Source organism: Dama dama, chromosome X, assembly GCF_033118175.1.
Source record: "Dama dama isolate Ldn47 chromosome X, ASM3311817v1, whole genome shotgun sequence".
NCBI lineage: Eukaryota > Metazoa > Chordata > Mammalia > Artiodactyla > Cervidae > Dama > Dama dama.
In genome coordinates this window covers 19,835,605-19,847,703 of record NC_083714.1, presented here as the reverse complement: position 1 = coordinate 19,847,703, position 12,099 = coordinate 19,835,605, and positions in this window count along the sequence as shown.

Here is a 12,099-nt window from a genome sequence, read left to right as displayed (position 1 = left end):
ATGGGCTTCCCTGTGGCTCAGCAGTAAAGAATCCACTTGCAAATCAGGAGATGGGGGTTCCATCCCTGGGTATGGAAGATCCCCTGGAGAAGGAAATGGCAACCCACTCCAGTATTCTTGCCTGAAGAATCCCATGGACAGAGGAGCCTAGCGGGCTACAGTTCATGGTGTCACAAAGAGTCAGATACAACTGAAGTGACTTGGCAGGCAGAGGAGACACGTGTAGCACAGACGAGAAAGGAAGATAACAGATAATGCCTCCACTCAGAGATGGCAGATGTTAAATCGGGCCTTGTGTCCACCGGATACCTCTATGTCCACCTCTGTTCCTTACAGAGGTGTTAGTGGAGCTTAGAAAGCAGGAGATTGATACAAATAAAGATTGTCTCTAGGAACATGAGTAACCTGCAGCATTTTGGTGGTTAAAATGATCAAGACTGTGAAGATGTTTTTATTAACTGATTATTTCCATTGACAAATGTAATTCAAGCTTGATTACTTTTTAAGCAAAAACATCATCACAAATGCAGAAGTTTTTCAAGGGAGAACTGAAGTCACCCCTACCCAGATCTATTCCCCAGTGTAACCAGCCTTCAAAGAAACAATTGAAGTAAACCCATGAGCTCTGTACCCACTGCAGGGCAGCACAACTGGCCTGCTGCCTACCCCTAATGCCTCAAGATTTCCTGCTCCCATTCTGCTCCCCCACACAGGCCCTGCACAGGCTCAGGGCCCCCAAGACCAACCTGCTGTCTGGCTAATCCCAATCTTGACTTAGAACCTGACTTTCGGCCCCTTTTCTCCCCCATTCCATTTTTTTGGGCAGAGGTGGTGGGGATTTCCAGGGCAGAAAGAAGAAGGACAATGAGGACCCTCAGGTGCTTAGTTTTGCCCAGGCAGTTGCCTCCATGCATTTTAGGTCAACACAGGAAATTTCACAAAACCCTGCAGCCTTCAACTCCTAAGGAGTGAAGAGAGGGTTCATGCCCTGCTACAATTTGCCCACCTTATTGAGGGTGGAAAGGGAAGGGAGTGTCCACGTCCTCTCCAGGTGGAATTACCTGACCAGCCTCTGGGCTCTGGATCTCAGCTGCCCCTCTGGATTCCTCCGTGAGTTTCTTTTCCTTCACTCTAGTTAGTAGTGGCTATTTCTCCACACAGAGATCCAAGTCAAAGTCTTTTTTTAATGTGTCCCTTCCCTGCATGAACACAGATTCAATAACTACTCATTGTGCCTGGAAATCGAGGTCCAAAGAGGCTACATGGTTTTGTCACCTGGTTCACACATAGGGGGCTCTCATGGTGCAGATCCACTGCTCTCTCCATGCAAATGGCCACTGAGTGCAACAGAAGATGTTCAACATCAACAGTCACTAGAGAAATCAACATGAAAATCCCAAGAGATACCACTTTACATCTACCAGGGCAGCTCTAATTTAAAAAATGAAAATAAGAAGTGTAATAAGGATATTCAGAAATTGAACTCCTCATACACTGCTGGTGAGAATGTAGAATGATGGGGACACTCTAGGAAGTAGTTTGGCACTTCCACCATAATTTCAACCTAGCGTAACCACATGAGCAGCACTTCCAATCCTAGAGGTATATCCCAGAGAATTGAAATCAAATATTCAGAAAAAGTTGTTCATGAGTGTTTATGGAAGCATTATTCAAAGCCAAAAGGGAGGAAACAACCCAGATGTCCATTGACTTTTGAGGTTTTATGCAAACTATGCTATACCCCTACCATATAACCATAATATGAAACAAAGCAGTGATACATGCTGAAATATGGATTAATCTTGGAAATGTGATACATGAGAAAAGCTAGATACCAAAGAACACACACTGTAAGATCTCATTCACTTAAACTATCCAGAACAGGGAAATCTACAGAGATAAAACATCAACTCGTGGTTGTCAGAGGCTGGTGAGAAGGGAACGTTGGGAAGAAACAATTTTCTCTACCATTTTAGGTTCAACTGGCTAGAGGCCTGAAAATTAATTAACAGTAAATTAATAGGAGAAAGGTTTATTAACTATGTAGGAACTTTCAGATGAAAGAGGCTCCCTAAAGGGCTAGAGATAGGGGTTTATATACCAACTTTTCAAGGGGCTTGGTGGATTAGAACTTCAATGGATGAAAGCATCTGATGAGGCTTATTTATGCAGTCTTTTGAAATGTTCCCTGGTGGCTCAGTTGGTAAAGACTCCACCTGCAGTGCAAGACCTGAGTCTGAAAATCCCCTGGAGAAGGAGATGGCAACCCACTCCAGTATTCTTGCCTACAGAATCCAATGGGCAGAGGAGCCTGGCAGGCTACAGTCTATGGAGTCACAAAGAGTTGGAAGGACTTAGCAACTAAACCACTAAACCAATGTCCAAGTTCAGGCCTCCCTGATCAGATACATACATCCCACCCCCACCCCCACCTGCTGGCAATGTGGGTGAGGTTGTAACGGCTGTCTCTTACAAAGTTTAGCTTTAGTCAGATAAAGGCAAGTTCAGAAATGATTTATTTCTGCCTCTTTTGTAGCTCAGATGTTTTCAACTTGAACTTATCTTTGTACCATTCAGGTGGGTTATCAGTCCCATCAGGAGAATAGGCAGTCATTGATAATAAGTATAGACTTTCTTTGGGGGTGTTGAAAATGTCCTAAAATGTATTGTGGTCATGGATCCAAAATTTTCTGAATATACTAAAAATCAGTAACCAGTACATTTTAATATTGTGAATTATATGGTATGTGAAAAGTATATCAAAAGTTTAAATAGCCAGCACATACATTTAATAAAATTTCAGTAAAAGGTCGATGGAAAATTTTATAATGTGGGTGAATTAAGGTTAGAATACTACAACTCACTAATCAGCCTTTACATTAAAGTGTGGGTTACAATGTGGGTATTCAGATATGATACAATAGGGGTACGAAGCATCACATCTAAAATGTTCTGGCTAAAATAACTGAGCCTGCATCTAACCAAGTTCATAGATCTCACTAGGGAATGTTCTGTTTCTAATGGAGCCTGTTCAGGACAGGATGCATATAGATAAATACAGAATGTGAGTAATTCTACGGGACAAATAATCCAGTCTTTTCATCAAAAGAATAGCAAAAAAAGAGGAGCAGGGGCTGTTATAGGTGAAAAGAGGACTAAGTCCTATTTCAGTTAATGCTATGTAAGTTATCTGTTCAGATCCTAATAAGAGCAAATCTAATTTAAGAGAAATATTTATTTTTCCATTTATTTTTATTAGTTGGAGGCTAATTACTTTACAATATTATAGTGGTTTTTGCCATACATTGACATGAGTCAGCCATGGATTTACATGTGTTCCCCATCCTGAACCACCCTCCCGCCTCCCTCCCCATCCCATCCCTCAGGGTCATACCAGTGCACCAGCCCCGAACACTTGTCTCATGCATCCAACCTGGACTGGTGATCTGTTTCACACTTGATAATATGCATGTTTTGATGCTGTTCTCTCAGATCATCCCACCCTCGCCTTCTCCCATAGAGTCCAAAAGTCTGTTCTGTACATCTGTGTCTCTTTTTCTGTCTTGCATATAGGGTTATTGTTGCCATCTTTCTAAATTCCATATATATGCATTAGTATACTGTATTGGAGTTTATCTTTCTGGCTTACTTCACTAACAGAGATATTTAGATCAAACAGGTATATTGGACATGAATGGCTTCATGTGGCATTAGGGAATAACTGTATTTTTTCTTAAATGTAGTAATAGTATTTTGGTTATATATTTAAAAGTCCTATTTGTTATAGTTTATGTTACAGTAGAGTATGTGGAGATAATAACTTCTTTAGGTTTACACATGGTATAGTAAAATATGAGGAATATGCTTTGGAATATGTTAGAAAAAAAAAATTGAAGACATGTTGATTGTTAAAACTGCTTAACTGACATAGAATTCTTGTTATATTGTTGTATAGGCTTTGTTTGAAATGATTCATGATAAAGAGCTAAAACCGTCCAAAAGCAACTATGCAATGAAAACTGATAAGTCATAGCATTTTGAGTATGCTATTGAGTAATATGGGTGAAAATACCAACCTGAAAGAGTTGATTCTGGTTGCATTACAAAGATGTAGTTGGTTGTGTCTCCAGTTAGGACTGGAAACAGGTGGTTTTTAAATAGTGTAGAATTATTCAACTGCTTAATTATAGTATAGGGCATCTATTTCTAATGATCCCTGTGTAAGAATGTAAATATGGGGAGGAAATTCTGGAAGATACACACTGTACATTTAACAGGGTCAGCTCTGAGAATGGCATGAACTGGGGCTGGTGGCCAAAGGTAACCTTCATCATTTGCTGAGCACCTACTATGGGCCAGCTACTCTTCCTCATGCTGGAAATACAGACATGAAAGAGACATAAATCCCTGCTCACATGGGGCTCACATTCTAGTGGAGGAGACTGAAAAGTAAGCTCAGTGAGATTCAGGTATATCAGTATGTTTCACCACAAACCTCAGTCCCAGCAAATTACTCTATGAAGTGACTAAATGGTCACAGTGGGTTACATCACAATGTCTTTTCAGTATAAAGTCCAGACCATCTGTCCATTTAGGCTTATTTCTCCTCAGGGTAGGTAGTGGCTGGCTGGATTTTTTTTTTTTTTTTTTTTGGAACTAGAAGACTGGTGTGTTTTTGTTTTGTTTTTTATGTTTTTCTTCCTGAATTCCTACTCAGGGAAATTAATTTGCATCTGTGGCAAAGGTATTCAACCATATTTTCTCTCTTTTCAGGTGCAGTTAAGATAATCAAAGGGTGTGATCAATAGCTCATCCATTGCCTTGGTGTGGACCCAGAGTGCAAGCACAGACGAAGAGCGGACACTGACTTCACACTTCTGATAGGTATGTAATACAGGCCTCAGTTGTGCTTTGTTTCCCCTTTCTGTACAGTAGGCTCCTCTCTCAAGGCAGGTCTCTCACCAAATTTCCTCAGGTTATTGTCTTGTTAGTAGTGTGTTCAGTCGCTATAGCTGTTCACTGTAATGGTCAGAGGAGTTCTGCCTGTGGGATTCAAATATCGACCTATTTGTACGTTCCAACAGCACTGAACTCATTTTAAACTCAAAGTCCAGAAAAAGCCAGTATTTTACTGGAGCTAATTTGACACATCTGATAGGTATGGAATAGAACTCTCAGGTTTACTTTGTGTGTATTTACTCCTTTGAGTTAGAAAGATGAGTTTCTGAAGATTTTAATCAATTTTATACTGATTGCATGGAGGTGGGTTCTTAATGCTAAGACTGTGCAAAGGCAGGGTTATTTCAGAAACCTGAGACCTTTTAAAACTATCAAAATATCCTGATATTTTCACAAACCCCAGAGCTAGGAAAGAATTTGAGGTGATCATGTTTGTCCCCTCAGTTGCTGAAGGAAGGGCCTTTTTTCATTCTGTGCTGGAATCCCTGAAGACTATGTGTAACTTCCTAAGTTATACTATGTGTAACTTTCCCATAGAAAACATACTTTGCTATAGGGCCTCCTAGTTAAGAAGCTTTGTTCCTTTGTTGAAATCTCTATTGGGAAGGATCCAGCGGAAACTCATTTGTCGTTTCATTACAGGAAGAAAACTAGAGCTGTCAAATGCCTGTTCTATCTTATTCCTCTGGTTTATAGCTTAGGGCATGCATGGTAATATTGAAAGAGTAATAGGTTATTATTTATGATGTCCTCTTTGTGATTTTAGTAGTAACACATACAGGTGATATAGAAATTTATGCTAGTTTGATGGGGGAGTCACAAGGGACTGTTTTCTAGTAGTTTTACTGGCCAGTCACCTCTTCTGGACTGTATCATTGGCACACTCTCCTGTTGATGTGGGTGAGTGGATGAGAGTTCAGCAGACATTGACTTTGTATGCTGTATCGTAGCTTTCTATGACATCTATGTTTTTTGAATCAGCAGTTGGGGCAGGGAGAGATGAGGGGAGAAGAGAGAGGGTGGTTGGCATCATAAACCCCTTACGACCTCATCAACCTCTGACCTCAGATTTTGAACAAATCCTTTTACTTCTCCAGCTCTCAATATCTTCACCTAATTTATGAGTAAATTAATGAAAAGTTCCTACATTTAAAAAAATGAGTTAATTTATTTTAATTAGAGGATTATTACTTTACAATATTGTGGTGGTTTTGGCCATACATAGACATGAGTCAGCCATGGGTGCACATGCGTCTCCCCATCCTGAACCCCCTCCCTCCTCCCTCCCCATCCTATCCCTCTGGGTTGTCCCAGAGCACTGGGTTTGTATGCCCTGCTTCACACATCAAACTTGCACTGGTCATCTATTTTACATATGGAAATAAACATGTTTCAATGATATTCTGTCAAATCATCCCACCCTCGCCTTTTCCCACATAGTCCAAAAGTCTGTGCTTTACATCTGTGTCTCTTTTTTGCCTTGCATATAGGATTGTCATTACCATCTTTCTAAATTCCATAGATATGCATTAATATACTATATTGGTGTTTCTCTTTCTGACATACTTCACTCTGTATAATAGGCTCCAGTTTCAGCCAGCTCATTAGAACTGACTCAAATGTGTTCTTTTTTATAGCTGAATAATATTCCAATGTCCAGTCCATCCTAAAGGAGATCAGTCCTGGGTGTTCATTGGAAGGACTGATGCTGAAGCTGAAACTCCAATACTTTGGCCACCTCATTTCAAGAGTTGGCTCACTGGAAAAGACCCTGATGCTGGGAGGGATTGGGGGCAGGAGGAGAAGGGGACGACAGAGGATGAGATGGCTGGATGGCATCACCGACTCCACGGACATGAGTTTGAGTAAACTTCAGGAGTTGGTGATGGACAGGGAGGCCTGGCGTGCTGTGATTCATGGGGTCGCAAAGAGTCGGACACGACTGAGCAACTGAACTGAACTGAACTGTGTATATGTACCACAGCTTTCTTATCCATTCGTATGCCAGTGGACATCTAGGTTGCTTCCATGTCCTAGCTATTGTAAACAGTGCTCTGATGAACATTGGGGTACATGTGTCTCTTTCAGTTCTGGTTTCCTCAGTGTGTATGCCCAGCAGTGGGATTGCTGGGTCATATGGCAGTTCTATTTCCAGTTTTTTAAGGAATCTCCACCCTGTTCTCCATCATGGCTGTACCAGTTTGCATTCCTACCAACAGTGTAAGAGGGTTCCCTTTTCTCCACACCCTCTCCAGCATTTATTGTTTGTAGACTTTTTGATGGTGGCCGTTCTGACTGGCATGAGATTTTACCTCATTGTGGATTTGGTTTTCATTTCTCTAATAATGAGTGATGTTGAGCATCTTTGCATGTGTTTGTTAACCATCTGTAAGTCTTCTTTTGAGAAATGTCTCTTTAGTTCTTTGGTCCACTTTTTGATTGGGTTCATTTTTCTGGTATTGAGCTGCATGAGCTGCTTGTATATTTTGGAAATTAATTATTTGTCAGTTGTTTCATTTGCTATTATTTTCTCTGATTCTGAAATCTCCCTTTTCGCCTTGCTTATAGTTTCCTTTGTTATGCAAAAACTTTAAACATTTTTAGGTCTAATTTGTTTATTTTTGGTTTTATTTCTATTATCATGGGAGGTGGGTCATAGAGGATCCTGCTGTGATTGATGTCAGAGAATGTTTTGCCTATGTTTTCCTTTAGGAGTTTTATAATTTCTGGTCTTACATTTAGATCTTTAATCCATTTTGGGTTTATTTTTGTGTGTGGTGTTAGAAAGTGTTCTAGTCTCATTCTTTTACAAGTGGTTGACCAGTTTAACCAGCACCACCTTTTAAAGAGATTGTCTCATCTCCATTGTATATTCTTGCCTCCTTTGTCAAAGATAAGGTGTCCATAGGTGTGTGGATTTATCTCTGGGCTTTCTATTTTGTTCCATTGATCTGTATTTCTGTCTTTGTGCCAGTTCCATACTGTCTTGATACTGTAGCTTTGTAGTATAGTCTGAAGTCAGGCATTTTGATTCCTCCAGTTCCACTCTTCTTTCTCAACATTGCTTTGGCTATTTGAGATGTTTTGTATTTCCACACAAATTGTGAAATTATTTGTTCTAGTTCTCTGAAAAATATCGTTGGTAGCTTGATAGAGAGTGCATTGAATCTATAGATTGCTTTGGATAGTATACTCATTTTCACTATATTGATTCTTCCAATCCCTGAACATGGTATATTTCTCCATCTATTTGTGTCCTCTTTGATTTTTTTCATCAGTGTTTTATAGTTTTCTATGTATAGGTCTTTTGTTTCTTTAGGTAGATATACTCCTAAGTATTTTATTCTTTTCATTGCAATGGTGAATGGAATTGTTTCCTAATTTCTCTTTCTGTTTTCTCATTGTTAGTGTATAGGAATGCAAGGGATTTCTGTGTGTTAATTTTATATCCTGCAACTTTACTATCTGCATTGATTAGCACTAGTAATTTTCTGGTGAAGTCTGTAGGGTTTTCTATGTAGAGGATCATGTCATCTGCAAACAGTGAGAGTTTTACTTCTTTTCCAATCTGAATTCTTTTCTTTTTCTGCTCTGATTGATCTGGCCAAAACTTCCAAAACTATGTTGAATAGTAGCGGTGAGAGTGGGCACCCTTGTCTTGTTCCTGACTTTAGGGGAAATGCTTTCAATTTTTCACCACTGAGGATAATGTTTGCTGTGGGTTTGTCATATATAGCTTTTATTATGTTGAGGTGTGTTCCTTCCATTTCTGCTTTCTGGAGGGTTTTTATCATAAATGGATGTTGAATTTTGTCAAAGGGTTTCTCTACATCTATTGAAATAACCATATGGTTTTTATCTTTCAATTTGATAATGTGGTATATTACATCAATTGATTTGCAGATATTGAAGAATCCTTGCATCCCTGGGATAAAGCCCACTTGGTCATGATATATGATCTTTTTAACATGTTGTTGGATTATGTTTGCTAGAATTTTGATACGGATGTTTGCATCTATGTTCATCAGTGATATTGGCCTGTAGTTTTCTTTTTTTGTGGCATCTTTGTCTGGTTTTGGTATTAGGGTGATGGTGGCCTCATAGAATGAGTTTGGAAGTTTACCTTCCTCTGCAATTTTCTGGAAGAGTTTGAGTAGGACAGGTGTTAGCTCTTCTCTAAATTTTTGGTAGAATTCAGCTGTGAAGCCTTTGGTCCTGGGCTTTTGTTTGCTGGAAGATTTCTGATTACAGTTTCGATTTCAGTGCTTGTGATGGATCTGTTAAGATTTTCTATTTCTTCCTGGTTCAGTTTTGGAAAGTTGTACCTTTCTAAGAATTTGTCCATTTCTTCTAAGTTGCTGATAGTAGTCTAGTTGCTGATAGTAGTCTCTTATGATCCTTCGTATTTCTGTGCTGTCTGTTGTGATTTCTCCATTTTCATTTCTAATTTTGTTGATTTGATTCTTCTCCCTTCGTTTCTTGATGAGTCTGGCTAATGGTTTGTCAATTTTATTTATCTTCTCAAAGAACCAGCTTTTAGCTTTTTTGATATTTGCTATGGTCTCTTTTGTTTCTTTTGCATTTATTTCTGCCCTAATTTTTAAGATTTCTTTCCTTCTACTAACCCTGGGATTCTTCATCTCTTCCTTTTCTAGTTGCTTTAGGTGTAGAGTTAGGTTATTTATTTGACTTTTTTCTTGTTTCTTGAGGTAAGCCTGTATTGCTATGAACCTTCCCCTTAGCACTGTTTTTACACTGTCTCATAGGTTTTGGGTCGTTGTGTTTTCATTTTCATTCATTTCTATGCATATGTTGATTTCTTTTTTATTTCTTCTGTGATTTTTTGGTTATTCAGCAGCGTGTTGTTCACCCTCCATATGTTGGAAGTTTTAATAGTTTTTCTCCTGTAATTGATATCTAATCTTACTGCATTGTGGTCAGAAAAGATGCTTGGAATGATTTCAATTTTTTTGAATTTACCAAGGCTAGATTTATGGCCTGGAGAAGGAAATGGCAACCCACTCCAGTACTCTTGCCTGAGAAATCCTGTGGATGGAGGAGCCTGGTATGCTGCAGTCCATGGGGTCGCTAAGAGTCGGACACGACTGAGCGGCTTCACTTTCACTTTTCACTTTCATGCATTGGATAAGGAAATGGCAACCCACTCCAGTGTTCTTGCCTGGAGAATCCCAGGGATGGGGAAGCCTGGTGGGCTGCTGTCTATGGTGTCGCACAGAGTCGGACACGACTGAAGCAACTTAGCAGCAGCAGCAGCAGCAGATTTATGGCCCAGGATGTGATCTATCTTGGAGAAGGTTTCATGTGCACCTGAGAAAAAGATGAAATTCATTGTTTTGGGGTGAAATGTTCTATAGATATCAGTTAGGTCTAACTGGTCTATTGTTTCATTTAAAGTTTGTGTTTCCTTGTTAATTTTCTGTTCATTTGATCTATCCATAGGTGTGTGTGGGTATTAAAGTCTCCCACTATTATTGTGTTATTTTTAATTTCTGCTTTCATACTTGTTAGCATTTGCCTTACATATTGCAGTGCTCCTGTGTTGGGTGCATATATATTTATAATTGCTATATCTTCTTCTTGGATTGATCCTTTGATCATTATGTAATGTCCTTCTTTGTCTCTTTTCACAGCCTTTATTTGAAAGTCTATTTTATCTGATGTGAGTATTGCTACCCCTGCTTTCTTTTGGTCCCTATTTGCATAGAATATATTTTTCCATCTCTTCACTTTCAGTCTGCATGTGTCCCTTGTTTTGAGGTGGGTCTCTTGTAGACAACATATATAGGGGTCTTGTTGTTGTATCCATTCAGCCAGTCTTTGTCTTTTGGTTGGGGCATTCAACCCATTTACATTTAAGGTAATTATTGATAAATATGATCCCATTTCCATTTACTTTATTGTTTTGGGTTTGAGTTTATACACCCTTTCTGTTTCCTGTCTAGAGAAGATCCTTTAGCATTTGTTGGAGAGCTAGTTTGGTGGTGCTGAATTCTTTCAGCTTTTGCTTGTCCGTAAAGCTTTTGATTTCTCCTTCATATTTGAGTGAGATCCTTGCTGGGTACAGTAATCTGGGTTGTAGGTTTTTCTCTTTCATCACTTTAAGTATGTCCTGCCATTCCCTTCTGGCCTAACGAGTTTCTATTGAAAGATCAGCTGTTATCCTTATGGGAATCCCCTTGTGTGTCGTTGTTTTTCCCTTGCTGCTTTTAATATTTGTTCTTTGTGTTTGATCTTTGTTAATTTGATTAATATGTGTCTTGGGGTGTTTTGCCTTGGGTTTATCCTGTTTGGGACCCTCTAGGTTTCTTGGACTTGGGTGACTATTTCCTTCCCCATTTTAGGGAAGCTTTCAACTATTATCTCTTCAAGTATTTTCTCATGGCCTTTCTTTATGTCTTCTTCTTCTGGAACTCCTATGATTTGAATGTTGGGGCATTTCACATTGTCCCAGATGTCTCTGAGGTTGGCCTGATTTCTTTTAATTCTTTTTTTCTTTTTTCCTCTCTGCTTCATTTATTTCTACCATTCTATCTTCTACCTCACTTATCCTATCTTCTGCCTCCGTTATTCTACTGTTGGTCGCCTCCAGAGTGTTTTTGATTTCATTTATTGCATTATTCATTATATATCGACTTTTTAAAAATTTCTTCTAGGTCCTTGTTAAACATTTCTTGCATCTTCTCAATCCTTGTCTCCCGGCTATTTATCTGTAACTCCATTTTGTTTTCAAGATTTCGGATCATTGTAACTATCATGATTCTGAATTCTTTTCCAAGTAGATTCCCTATCTCTTCCTCTTTGGTTTGGTTTGGTGGACATTTATCCTGTTTCTTTACCTGCTGAGTATTTCTCTACCTTTTCATCTTGTTTAGATTGATGTGTTTGGGGTGACCTTTCCATATTTTGGCAGTTTGTGGTTCCTCTTTATTGTGGAGGTTCCTCACTGTGGGTGGGATTGGAGAAGTGGCTTGTCAAGGTTTCCTGGTTAGGGAGGCTTGTGTCAGTGTTCTGGTGGGTGGAGCTGGATTTCTCCTCTCTGGAGTGCAATGAAGTGTCCAGTAGTGAGTTTTGAGATGTGTATGGGTTTGGTGTGGCTTTGGACAGCCTGTATGTTGAAAC